The sequence below is a fragment of the Atta colombica genome, unplaced genomic scaffold (genome assembly GCF_001594045.1).
Source record: "Atta colombica isolate Treedump-2 unplaced genomic scaffold, Acol1.0 scaffold105, whole genome shotgun sequence".
Lineage (NCBI taxonomy): Eukaryota > Metazoa > Arthropoda > Insecta > Hymenoptera > Formicidae > Atta > Atta colombica.
Window position 1 is genome coordinate 4,126,158 of NW_017259190.1, and position 10,756 is coordinate 4,136,913.

General features: G+C 35.3%; 1 protein-coding gene across 4 annotated transcripts in view; it reads left to right on the forward strand.

Annotated features, from left to right (window-relative positions):
* Positions 1–10,756, forward strand: part of LOC108691139 (protein-tyrosine sulfotransferase) — a 76,584-nt gene that overhangs the window by 13,065 nt on the left and 52,763 nt on the right. For 2 of the 4 annotated variants that reach the window (XM_018198798.1, XM_018198811.1), the window contains exon 2: positions 7,287–7,390. The exons of the other annotated variants lie outside the window; for them this stretch is intronic. The gene's annotated coding sequence lies outside the window, so the exon portion shown is untranslated. The remainder of the gene's footprint in view (positions 1–7,286; positions 7,391–10,756) is intronic. 4 annotated transcript variants of the gene reach the window in all.

Genomic DNA, 10,756 nt, shown 5'->3' on the forward strand with positions numbered 1-10,756 from the left:
CACACACACACATAGTTCTACAATTTCTTATAAAAATAAAACAGAGTTCCACATTTTTATAATTATGATAAATTGTCAACACATTTTTTTCTCTGTCGCGCTGTCTATCTTCTATATTTAAAGCTTGATTTAAGGTGTAATTAAACTTGATAAATGGAATTTTGTCTTTAAATTATATGTATTTATACAATTCGAGAAATATTAATAAAAAAACTGTCAAAAGTGAGAATATTTATGTCTTTCTTAGAAGGAAAATATCATTCTAAATTTGCGAAATAAGCGCGCTACATCTTCAATTTTAGTTTTTTAAACGAAAGTTTTTTTTTTTAAGGAAGTCTTTTTGTAAAGAATTGTATAAATGTAGAATTGTAAAAAGTGCTACTGGAACTGTCATTATTTTTTTTTTTGTATAAATAGAATATCGTGCTAACTCCACAGCTCTTCCTTTAACATATATTTCAAGATCATGAAATAATATTTTTACATTTTTTATTTCGTACATATTTTTACCTATATTTATTGTATTTCAAAAATATGTCACAGACACTGCGCTTACTTTCGTAAAAGAATCGCGTTACTTTGACGTGACACATGATATTTGATTATCGGAAGATGTCTACTTTATAAGCGAGCGTTTCATAAAACTGAAACTTTCCGGCTACGACATTTCGTATGCAACGATCCCAATAGTCGGGTGGCATCAATTCCGGGCAGACTGTAGAATCTCGAAAACCTTCGAAAAGTTCGTGATTCGACGGCATATCGTAGTGAATTTCGAATCCGAAGAAATTCCTGTCGATCTCTCTCTTTCGCGTCGCCAAGCATTGATCACGTGGGGAACGAATTTCCGGTATCCGACCTCGTCGTCGGTGGCGGTTTGAAACGATAATGACGACGACGTTCGAACTATATACATTCCAAGAAAGGTCCTCTACGTGCACGGGATCCGGTGTTGGATCGATGCCAGATCGTTTCCGGGACTCGTCGACCGCGAATGTTCCGCGCGTTGCCTAGCAAATATTGGACAAAGGGACGAAGGGACGTTGTACTCTCTGGCACCCGTTGACGCTTGCCAATCTGATTTTCGTCGGATGTAGATGCATAATGAACCTCGGGTATAAACCTGGGGTGCTACACCATGATAGACTCTATATAACGCTTTGAGCCAATTCTCCATATATAGTTCTCCAAACACTCGAAGCAATGCATGATTATAGTTGGCAAACTACATCTGTCTCCATAAAACTCAGTAACAATCAGTGAAACTGATTGTTACAGTATTATATTGAGCTGTTCTGACAAGATTAAAGCCAAAAACTCAATGTGTTTACTTATTTGTAAAAATTACGAAGAGGAATAAAAAGAAATAATCGTTTGTATTTTAAAAATTTTTTACAATTTAAATCTTTAAATGCACATTATTGTAAGCTAAAAATATGTTAAGAAATAAATCAACTCGTCCTCATTTGATAAAAAAAGAAATACTAATTGTAAAAGTTAAATTAAAAATATGAGCGTATTAAAACCTGTGTATTCACGGAAAACACCACTGACATTTTACTCGCCATTTAATTTAAAGCAAAGCTTTACTTAAGCGAGATATTAAAACTCAACGTTTTACCACGAAGGTATTTACCGTCAAGGATCACAGAGAGACAGGTAGAACGTCTTTCCACGAAACCTTTGCCAAGGACAGTAGATTTGTTAGAATTGTCTGTCATTATCATTTAACAGCGGAACAACAGTCCTTACAAGTTAACTATCTATGAATGAATCACGACAGGCGGGATTCGTTAAGATCCTCTCTCCTGCGGAGAGATTTTCCTGAATCTCTACGTATGTGTGTATGCCATGCATATACTCGTACTCTCATCACTCGCACATACTTGACGATCCCCTATGGCGCGACAGACGCGTATATCCCGGCGAGATTACAGACACGCCCTGCGAGACATTTGCGGGGTAATTTGCGACGCAATGATCGCGAGAGTCTCTATGGCCGCAAACGAGACGATACGATAACATCAACGCGTCGACGGGCGTATACTATGTTTTGAAGAGGTACTTAGTCAAAGCAGTCGGTCTTCCAAAAGAACGTCAACCCTCTCTCTGTCCTCAAGTCGTAAACGCTAAAGTGCAGCGCGCGTGAGATTTCAGAAAGCTTAAAATAAAATGAGAAATAGAACTACACGAAAAGACGCAATTATCATAATTACTATTTTACAGAAAGTTATGATTATACAGGATGTAACTGAAATAACATCCACTAATCATATAGTGCTATTCCTAATAAAAAACTGAGACGGAAAGTCCTTTACCATTTTGCAATTTTTGCAATATTTTTTTTTAGTCGCTCAATGAACAAAATGTCTAAAATCGACGTATAAAACAACTTTAACATATTTTTGAGAAATTTTAAGAAAAATCTTCAAAACATTTCACGGAAAGATATCTTAAAACTGTCTTATACATCGACTTTATCCGTTTATTCGGAAATATTTAGAAATTAATATCTCGTTAACTATTGTGAAAATTGCAAAATGATAGAGGACTCTTCGACTTAGTATTTTATTAGGAATAGTATTATATGGTTAATGGGCGTTATTTCAGTTACACCCTGTATATAATTATTACAGTTGCATTTGTATAAAGGAAATGTAATTATATACCGTTATAATAAATCTTCCTCTTTAGAATTCCTTTCGCCGTCGGCATGCAGGAATCTTTTCTGTCCATCTTCTATCTGCGAAGGGAGTAAGTGGTGAAGAACAGACGACACGAGAATTGCTTAACATTCTCGAATACCTATATGGAAGCGTTAAAGCGCAATTACCGTTACGAACGTTAGACGAAAGACCGAACTGCTGGTAAGTCTGTGGCTTTCCGTCCGGGACAGTTTTGTCGCGCGCATTTCGCGGTTTTTGCGGCGCGCCGCAAGCCGGTTTGGTCGACAAGAGAACGGACGCGGACAGGAGCGTTAACGATGGTTAACGAGCTCGAATGAAACGATGAACGGCGACGCGATATGCGCGCGACACAATATGCGTGCGACACTCCTCTCCTCTCCTCTCCTCTCCTCTCCTCTCCTCTTGTCATCCTCTCGGACCACCCACTAAATACATCCGTCAACAAACGTAGTTTACGTCCGTATAATATCGCACGCACTAACCGCAATTTCATCCAATACCGCGGGAATACTTTCAAATTGTGGGACACTTTGTGAAATCCAATAATGTATACGTATGTATCATTTCACGTTAAAAGGAAATTAGAATTTGCCGATGTTATGTTGCGTTCTAAATCAATTCTGTCAAATGATTAGTATAAAAATATATGTTATGAAATTCTTTATTTGATATATTATACGAGTTATACGAGTAGACTTTATTTATAAAGGTTTTATATATATAATTTATAGACGTGAAAAAATACAGTAAAAACATATTTTGCATGACGGGCGCAAATCGTAGGATACTTCGAAACGCGTGGTTCGAATGCAAAATATAAATTTCGAAATATTATCGAAAAGGATATGTTTGAAATATAAAAATATTCAATATTATCGCGCGACCCGCCATTTCATCCGTGTTCTTTTCTCATCGACATTTATGCTATACTCTACAGTATTTGTAGTATTTTGCAGTGAAGAATTATTTTACGTTGCCAGTTTCTTTAAAACTGTGAAGATGGATTTTTTTTGCCGACGACAGCAAGCTCGTTTCGCAGAACGAAACGCAAGACGCGAGACAGCGGTGAACGTTCTCCATAAGACGAAGTTAAGGAAGTCGACGATGGACACGGAGAAGAAACATTGTCGAGAAAATAAAAAGCAGAGCGAGAGAGAGAGAGAGAGAGAGAGAGAGAGAGAGAGAGAGAGAGACACGAGAGCGAAACGCAGCAATACTTCGTTATTACGCGAGAACGTAAAAGCGAAATACCATCAGAAAAACGAAGAAGAAAAAGAAGAGAAAAGAAATTGCAAACAAGTGCAAAATAAAAACTTGCATTTTTTTCGTTATTATTTTTCGTGAACGTGCGCACGCGCGTTCACTATCTAACAATTGTACGAACGAAAATCACGTCGTTGAGAAAATGCCATCCATCGGAATTTCATCCCCGCGAAACACAAGTCAATACGATGAGTTTGGATGCGACGACACGATCTAATTCACTTTTCTAACACGAGGAAAGAACAAATTCGATAAAATTATCTAAATTGTTTCACCGTTTCGATTTTGATTTGTCTTTCCAAGAGCAATCGCCTTTCTGACGTTTAACTTTATTGATTTCAAAGAGAAGAAAGATCTGAGCAGAACTTGACGGCTTGCTTTTACGTTTATGGTCTTCTCACGTCTGCTAAATTATGTATAAGTCTGTTAACGCAGCTCCTACGTAAAGTTACGTTAATTTTATGCCATCTTTCAAAATCTTTTGTTTAACGATCTAAAGTCAAGAAGCATCTTTCATATCTTTGGAAAGTAAGCAAGCAGTATTACTGTGTGAGGAGTAAAACGACGTTCTATACATATCGAATATTCTGTTCAAATGATAGAACATTCAGATAATGGAAATGATGAAGATTCTATTATAGTATATTATCGAAGATATCGAATTAGTAAGCGTTTAATACCCGTGATGCTCGACGTAATCGGGTATACTCGGAAGTAAAGTACTCCAATATCCCCAATGCTATTCCGAGATCGGCGCGAGGTCTCGTAAGATAAGAGAGCGAGGGGAAGAAAGAGGAGACGAAAATGAAACGAGAATCGATAGGATTCGATCTCATGAAATGGTTAAAGTGGCTAATTGGAATCCTGGTGTCGGGCGTGTTAGAGCTTCGTTCGTTCGCAGTACTAACGCGATAAATTCCAGGAGAGAGAGAGAGAGAGAGAGAGAGAGAGAGAGAGAGAGCGATTCACTTCTCGATTCTCGGTTATTTCGATCGATTATTTCGATCTCTCTTCTCGCTGCACTTCCACCTTTTGCTCTTGGCACACAGTTCGGAACACGTACCCTGCCTACCTTTTACTCGTTTCTCATTTTTTCTCCCTTGATACTCCATCGATTCCTTTTTTCCTCTTTCCGTCGCTCTTTCCCGCTAAATTCAATTTCGCCGGTCCGATCGATAAGTAATGAACAGTATGACGAGGCACACAGTATGATGGAGGCGGAATTACTTCCGGTTAATGTCTCCCGTTGGAGCAATGCACCGATAGGTCTTCGTTACTTTGAACCGCGTAGGCTTCCGTCTATCGATTGATACCGACTTTTTTTCTTGAAAATGAAACCTTATAGGTACGTCAGAATTTTATTATGCATTTTTTAATTTTTAAATATATAGAATCTTTTTGCGCTATCGATATACATTGATCGTTTATCAGTACTCGTGATACATTTGGTACTTGATCATTTTAGTAAAAAAGAAATGATAAATCGGATAGTTTGAAATATGAATCTCGCTTGGCTGGACGGAAATAAAATTGTTGCTTTTCGCGGATTTTTCGACACAACGTTACCTCGAATGTTAAATTCGATTTGTGACGGCGGATCGTTATGCTTGTCGCAAGCTGCAGCCTTTCGTATTTCGATCGAATCCATCGATCGTCAGTTGTGACGTTCAATGATGGAACAGTAACAAATGCGCGACAGTTGCTAAAACTAAAGTTACCATCGATCTATGTAGCATCTGGTCACTCCAGGCTGGACTTTTAGCGAAATTCAATTCGTATTTCGATGCCTCTATTTTATATCCATTTAGATAACTCAGCAAGAACCTTTACCAATGCAAATCCTTGTATGAAAATGTATATTTTCAAATTCGAGGCTTAGTGACATGAATATTTTGAATTGGATGATCCAGTTTTGTTTTATAATTTTTTATTTCTCGAGCTGGATACGATTTCCGTTCAACAAAAGTTCCAGGTGAGGACGTTGTTTATGGAAACTTTTTGTTTTTTTATGAGCAATAACGTTACTACAACACTTGCGTTAATAAAAAAATAAAAAGTAAAAAGAAACAGTCAACTTCAAACAAGCCGAAGACACACAATATGTCCTCGTATCTATACTTCACGTTGGGTTACGTCGGTCACTCAAGGATGTTACGGAGACCGTCATTAGATTAATTAAACTCTCTCGACGGGAGATGTCTCGCGTCGGGTTGGTTCGTACAGAGGTACGACGATCGTTACATCGGGAACAGGAGTAGCGTCCTGTTGGTTGGACCAGCGATATAACGAGGTTAATTAGTCTGACGGACGGAGGGAGGAGGCTTGCCCCCAAAATCCTTCTATTAACGTCGTCAGCTGCGAACGCCATTACTGTCACATGGCTGTTGCATAACCTGAAATCCTATCTCGCGTCCTTCCCAATAACGGAGAGTAAATCGTATCGTTAATTTGCCGATTAATTTACGTATTGTCGAAGGATTCAACTGATCCATGAAAATTTTTAATAATTAAAAAATTATCATTCGTCCGGTAATATGTAGAGACTATTGAGAAGTTGTTGAAATTAAATAGCTGTTATTTTCTAACGGGTATAGCCAGAATAAAGTGAATTAAACATTACAGAAACGTATTATTTTTGCATATAATATAAAAAGAATATATACACGTATTTATGGATTTGCAATAATAAGTATTTTTAAAAGAGTTTAGTTGCATGATTCTGGCCTATTTTCTTTTTATAATACAATAAGGAATAAATTTATATCAATGGACAGATAAATATTAATACAAATGTGAAATCTATATTAAAATATGAAATAGAATGAAGTTAATAAATAAAACTTGTAATAGTATCCAACAAATGATGAAACGAGGTCAAATTAAGGCGAGCAAGATATAAGATTTCAAATGTAATGTTTATTTCAAAGTTTAAAAAATTCATATTTAATGATTGAACATTGAACTCCCCCTGAACGTTTCGAATTACTATAAAGTCCTTCATCAGTGAAAAATCGAAAGAATTACGAATTGAAATCTATAATTTATAAATACGCTACATTTATTCCTTTTTTTAGTAGCACATTTATATCATTATCGATTTAAACCTGTATAATTTTTCCGATATCAGTTGATGAAAAGTTCTGTAATTTTTGTCCAAATTCAATCGTTAAATATGAATTTTTAGGCTTTAAAATAAATATTACAGTTAATGGAATAAAATATACGATAAAAATGTTCTCGTAATGCAAAATACTTTAGTATATATTATTGTATGTATATTAATATGAATGAGAGTCTCGGGAGTCGAAAATGAGAGTTGTATTTGTTGTGTCACAGGTGACTATTAAAACATCGTTGATCACCTGTGGTGAGGCATATCCTGTCCTAAGATTAAACGACCTTCCCTGTGGAAGCCGTACATCCGACGGGAGAGCTCGAGGGTGAGTTTCACAATTGCGGTTATGGAATTTTGCGCTCTACATTCTCGCAACAATTCCGCGCGATAATTTCGCAATGTCGCACATTTGTAATACTATCAAATATCACTGGTGTGCGCGTCCTTTTTTTAATTGTACTCTTTTTATTTGAAAATATTTCACACGAAACGCAGTCCGAAAACCGCTACCGGTTTGCCGGAAAAAATGATACCGCCAGAGCCGTTACCACGCCCTTTTCCGCTGCGACAAAAAAATGACGCAAAAAAAGGACATTACATATACATTACATTACAAACACATGAATCCGTAAATCATGGTTTTCTTTCTTACTCTTTTTTTTTCCTGAACTACTACTTTTTTCCTTCAACTTATCGTTAATGATGAGAAATTTCAAAACATTCCACTTAAAAGTGGAATCAGCCGGTTAGATACAACGAAAAATTCCCTTTTCATCTTTCCTGTCTCTCAAACCTGCGGGAATCCCGTATGGCGCATCACTGAACCGAGAATTAAAAATCGATTTTTTTTTGCTTGTAATTAAAACCCTGTGAAATTTCGTCCGCCGATAGTTCGCATTCCCCAAGGTGAGATCGTGTAAAAAAGAAAAATAAGACGAAGCGAACTATCTTCTCAATTAACGATGACACGAAACAAGGAGTCGATTCGACAAATTCTATAGTTAATACATCTCTGTACTAAGATACTTTGTATACGTAATGATAATTTAAATATTATCAAAGGTTTTTCTTGTATCGTTCTGTAATGTATTTCATTTATGCATGTTTCTTATTTTATTTTTTTAATTATTTATGATGTGTAATATTTGAATATTAATCATAAATTATCCGACATGTGTAACTAAATAGAGCTTCGAAATATTTTCATTATACGAATTAATTTTCAACGAGAATAATTATTGATGTAGCAACGTCAAAAGATAGAATTTATTATATACATCGACGTGTAACTTGTTCGCCGCATGTGATATTTATTTAAACTTGAAGGAAATGACTGCGTTTCGTTCATCCGAATAATATCTTTCCTTTTTATGTAGTTTAATCTATTAATTTTTATCGTGTCTGCAAAATAAGTAAAGCTCCATTCCATCCAGTTTAGCACGCGGAATTAAATGCACTGTACAGTAATCGTTAGCATGCCAACATTTCGATGTTGCTATGCTCGTGTTAATTATCTTGCCCACGCGGATATAAATGTATACTCGAGATCATCTTATTAGTGTGCGTGTAATATCGTAAACGGAATTATTATATTATTAAACGTTTAGGAATTATCCCATAACATTACCGCGGAACAATATTAATTTCCACGTTTTGCAATACTCGTATAACTTTTAGCTTAATTTATTTTTGCTAGCATTATGGTTGACAAATCTTTTTAGCGATTTAGTGCTACATTGAATTTTCGAAAGTTTTTACTAAAATTTTTATTTTTTTGAAATAAACCAAGTTTAGTATATTAAATTATTATTCTGCTTCAATAAAATAAGATAAGATTATCTTTCTCAATAAGTAAAAATTATGAAAAAGAGTTTCCGAAAAAGAGTTTTTAAACTGTAAAATTCTGAAGCTAAAGATAATAAATAAATTCTTTAAAATATAATAACGACCGAATAACATTTCTAAACTTTACCAATGTGAAATGCAGCTTGTGAAGTCATGTATAAATTATTTTGCTTTTATTATTTGCTTTTATTGTTGTTGAAATGAATTTTATTTGATAAATGAGTATTTTGGATATCTTTGTAAGTAGATACGTTTAACTTGCGCGAACATATCACATTCTATTGATGTCAAGACTTGATCTTATTACAAAATCATTAAGAGTACATTGATGTTAAATTACTCGTTATCGCGTAATCGCTTTTTAATCCCGTTCGATCTACGTTGATTATAAGAGCAAGAAGATTTCATGAAGGTATCTACACAAGAGAAAATTTGTCTTCGTTAAAAGGGAATTAAGGGATTACTAATTTGATTATTAGTACGCTGAACTTTGTTTTAACTCACGATGCTAAAAGTTATAAACGCTTATCTAACTTATAAAGCTTATAACTGTACTTAATAGCAATTTATATAAAAACTTAAAAATGATTGAATAACGTCATGCGAAAAAAGTTTCTAGTTTTCAGCAGTTTCAGACAATTTTAGTGTAACTCGGAAAATCGCAAATATTTTGCATGAGCGATAAAATGCAAAAGAAACGTATCGTTTTAATGTGATAACACTCGATTATCGGAAAACGTTGACTTTATCGGTATACTACACAAAAAAAACTGAAACTTTTGGTATGCAATATTTCACGTGGAACAACCCGCTAGAATTTTTCGGGAATTTTTTGACAAAAGAGGAAAGATCTCTTTTTGCAGGATTGGGTCCTTTTAACATGGTCGACACGTGCGACATTGCAACATAATTGAATTTTCTTATCACTCGCTGTCTGTGGTGCATTGGTCCTTAGCGAATAGCAAGCACTATTTTGGCACATAGGAACGATCTTTTGGAAGCGGGAGGCTTTCAAGCAATGAAAAGGAGAAAGAAGAGCATCTTGAATGACGTACCGAGAGAGGTTTAAACGAAATTGCTTTCGGCTGGGTGTCTTCGAATGTTGCCGAGGGGTAGATACGTCTTTAGCTGGGTAACGAGATTGCCACGACGGGTTCCGGATGTACACGATATGTACTGTTACATCCCCTTTGAGTGAGACTCGTTGGACTTGGACTTATACTGGTTGCGTGGATACGCGATGAGAGACAGACCGCTATTTGCGTTCAATGACGCAAGCCAGACAAATAGATGTTCGACGAAAACACTGACTTGTACAAAACGTACGCTACTTTTAGTAATTTCGCTTGAGAAACGCGACGAGGCAAATACTGATCTAAAAAAATTATAATTCATTACATCTTCTTTATTATAACTTATAATCTCCTACATTCTTCTAATAATGATCAGAAAATTATTTCTTTAAACAATTCGACACGTAAAGAACGTATTAATTTAATGGACAGTATTATAATGCGAATAGTGTATAATTTCTTCCTTTATAATTATATTTTTATTATTACTTTCTACTGAAATTAATTACGAAAAATAGATATTTTTGCTTCGTTATTAATAATAAACTAAAAGTCTTGTGTGATGATTTCTGAGTCAACTATCTTATATTGTATTCGTTTTTTCGATTATTATTCCATTAAATTCAACAACGGCAATTTATAGGAAATCCGGACAGTTGCTGTTGAGACTTTCGGCAGGCAGAAATAGTGAATAGTGAGCGGAAATTAAATGTTCCGAGATTATTACTTGATTAAAACAATGGGATTTTTTCGAAATCATATATATATATATA